The sequence below is a fragment of the Lontra canadensis genome, unplaced genomic scaffold, assembly GCF_010015895.1.
Source record: "Lontra canadensis isolate GAN:19392208 unplaced genomic scaffold, GSC_riverotter_1.0 scaffold102, whole genome shotgun sequence".
Taxonomy (NCBI): domain Eukaryota; kingdom Metazoa; phylum Chordata; class Mammalia; order Carnivora; family Mustelidae; genus Lontra; species Lontra canadensis.
This window is the reverse complement of record NW_022631096.1, coordinates 332,554-336,267: the sequence shown is the minus strand read 5'-3', so window position 1 is coordinate 336,267 and position 3,714 is coordinate 332,554.

Sequence of the window (3,714 nt, the reverse complement as noted above, 5' to 3'; positions counted from 1 at the left end):
TATAGGTTCTTTTGACCTAGTGATCTCTGAGGCATTTAAAGGGGAAGATGAACCATGAGAAAATATGGACTCTGAGAAACAAACTGAGGGTTTTGGAGGGGAGGGGCAGGTTTAGGTGAGCAAATACTGCATGGAGCACTGGGTGTGGTGCATAAACAATGAATCTTGGAACACTGAAAAAATAAAATAAAATTTAAAAAAATGGTTAAAATGATAAAAAATAAAAAATAAAATGGACGTATATATCTGATTATATGGTTATCTGCAATCTTTACAGAAGAAAACACACACACACAAATATTTTCCAAATTAATACTAGGCTTCTAGTTAAATACTAGGCTTCTAGTAGTGACTATGCAAACCTGTTTATTTGTACCTCTTTAATACTTCCCATGGGTAATATTTTATTTATGACATTATCAAGATTTTCTTTTAACAAAAAAATTATTTGATAAAAGAAGAAGTAAAATTGAGCAATTCAATTTTGAAGTACGTAAAATTTACATGGAGCAATGAGGAAGAATTCTTCTATTTTATGGTGTAGAATTCAATTTAAGGAAGATAATAAATTCACAGTCAGGAACAAGACACAGAATCATATCATATCCCTCAATTCTTATTTACTAAGTGCTCATTTCATGTAATTTCTTCCTCTGATTTTTAATTTTTATTATCTTAAAAATATTTATTACATACATATATAGCATATATATATACATATATATATATCTATGTATATATATATGTATATATATATCACTGTGTTAATATCTGTGAGGCACTGAACAGGACTGACATGGGATGTGCTTTCGCGAGCCTTCATTCTACCAAGTGAGGCACTGGATAAGAAACTGTGATATTCTAAGCCCAAGATAATCGAGATGGCCCTCATTGTCTCAGAGACAGGTTTTCTGGAAGAAAGGGAAATGAAGGATGAGGGGGAACTAGCAAAGCAAAAAAGGTATGGGGTAGTGTTGGAAAAAAGAAAATCTTGGGCAAAAATGGATCTGGAGCTTTACAGACAGGTTAGGCCTTCGAGTTTTTAGCCTAGGAAAAAAATGGAAGCCATTGAAAATTTTCATGATGGGGGAGGGGACTGCAGAGCTGCCATACATTGTACATGTGACTGTGCGTGTGATGGAAAGATAGGAAGACAATACATTTAAGTGAGTTCTATTCACATGTAGACACACTATATATTTATTATGGTGATTTCCTGGTAGGCAGTGATAAAATGTCTTGTTCTAACTTAAATATTTTATGACAATTTTTTGACAGAGGAAGTAAATTGTCCTGTGAAGAGTGTCCTGTAAAAATTCACAAAGGAAATACATTTTGTATAGCAGCAGGCTCTGGTTGTGGCGGCTTGCATTGTAAAATACCCCTCTGTAGTGAATATTTGGAGAACAAATTGAAGGCAGGCAGAAGTGGATGAGGGAATACTGTTTAGAGGACTCTTGCTTTGTCCACATGAGAAATGTTGGTGGTTTGGATTAGCATGGTGACATAATGATGAGAGAGCCTGGATGAGAGCAATGTTTGGTGAACAGAATAAACTCGATATCTGAAAAGAAACAGACTGGAGACTCCCAGGTTACTTGAACTTAATTGATCAATTTCATTTATTGATTTTAATAGAAATTAATCATTCAGCTCTCTGATTTTCAGTTTCTATTTCTTAATCTATGAAAATCTTTCAAATTCTAAGCAAAAGGAGTCCCTTACCAAGACTTGACTTCTTTATTTGGGGCTGAAATACATCTCTTGATATTTTGCTTCAGTCACTTTTTTTTTGGTTTTTTTTTGGCCTTCCGAATCAATTGCAAACTGCTGTACAGTTGGTGTCTGTTATAATCCTCAGTCCACGTTTGACCATCCTTTCACATTTCTCCAGCTGTTGAATAGCTAGGTTTCTGAGGATTACATCCTCTCCCTCCCTTATGCTCCCAGAAATTTAAGCTCCTGATTTTCCATGGAAACTCGTTTAGTTATTTCCTCTCAATTATCATAAACTCTTCAATTCCTCTTGAATTTTTCTTCTGTTCTTTGACTAGAATTTCATTGCCTTCTAACTTGGTAATGGCTGAAAATATCATTAACCTGCTGCTGTTTTCTGTCTTTATCATTAATAACAATGTTTAATATTTGGTGATTTGATGCCCACCAAGATGAGCTAGGCCGCATGTGTGTGCACACACACACACACTCACACACAGTCACGAACACCAGCTCAAAGCTTTGCAGCTGGGAACTACTTCTCTTGAGGTCTTTGTCCTGATCATGAGTCCTGATGGCAATCTAACTAATTAGTTTTATTAAAAAATAATAAACATTCAAAGTCAAACAGAGAAAAGTCAATTATCATATGATTTCACTTACTTACGGAACATAAGGAAAAACATGGAGGACATTAGGAGAAGGAAAGGAAAAGTGAATTGGGGGAAATCTGAGGGAGAGATGAAGCATGACAGACTGTGGACTCTGAGAATTAAACTGAGGGTTTTGGAAGGGGGTGGGGGTGGGGGAATGGGTGAACCTGGTGTGGATATTAAGGAGGGCACGTATTGCATGGAGCACTGGGTGTGGTGCATAAACAATGAATCTTGGAACACTGAAAAAATAAAATAAAAATTTTAAAAAATCTTCAAGAGGAAGGAAAATTTGTGGAATAGGTCACAAATGAACCTCTGAAGTCTCTTTAAATATATGTTTGCATATATTAAAACCCAACAACAAAGGACCAAAAAAAAAAAAATTCAAACATCAGGTAAGAATTCCTTTCTTAATTGATAGTATAATTGAGCAAAAAGTCACTTTATTTAAAATGTTTAAAGCCCAGCCATTTTATTAGGTTTTTCAACAACTTAAAAATATCAATTTCTCTTCATCATAATTTCTAATTAATGGGAAATTATAAAATGGACTTTTCATTGAACATTTCATTTGAGGATTTTACTTAGTGCTAAAGAGGAAAAAATGCTGTCATAATAAATTTCAATCAGGGACTTATTAATAAATAGAAACAATCTACAAATTCCATGGATGCTTTGATGGGGTCATATTTGCCACATGACTTGGTGACTCCTAATGGCCAGATGAGGATCCAAGGCAGAGCCCACCATTGCCTGTTTCAGATTTAGTGTGTTCTTTGCATCATAGATAACACTTTGGCAATAAGGACTATGGGAAATACCTTTTAATAATAAAATAGCAAATAAAACAGAGGTGGGGGAATTTTTGGCTAACACAGAGCTAAAGATTGCTCAAAAAAAGAGGAAAAGAGCACAACTGAAGTATTTCACATAATTGAGCTTTTTACTGCACACAGTTCTCCACTGTAAACTCTATTTGAAAATATTTTCTCGTTACAGGTGATCACAGTTTTTTAATTTTCTTTCTCCCATTTTCCTTGATGTCTACTTTTTGTTCGTTTAGCCATTAAAGTGTGTCAAATGGACAGATAGGAAAAATAGAAGAAAATGACACTTAAAGCAGTCTCATTTATTGTATGACATTCTCAAAAGAAATATGGCAGTGGGGAGATAATTGTCTCAAATTATTTGGAGAGTATATGTAGATTTCTATTATGAATTGCTGTCTACCTTCCATTTACATGAATTGCTAATTATATTTTAACCACATAAGTGAGTGTATTTCCTAAAATAAATTGTTTAGCTTTACCTCTGCTTTCAACTAAGATGTAAAATATTTATA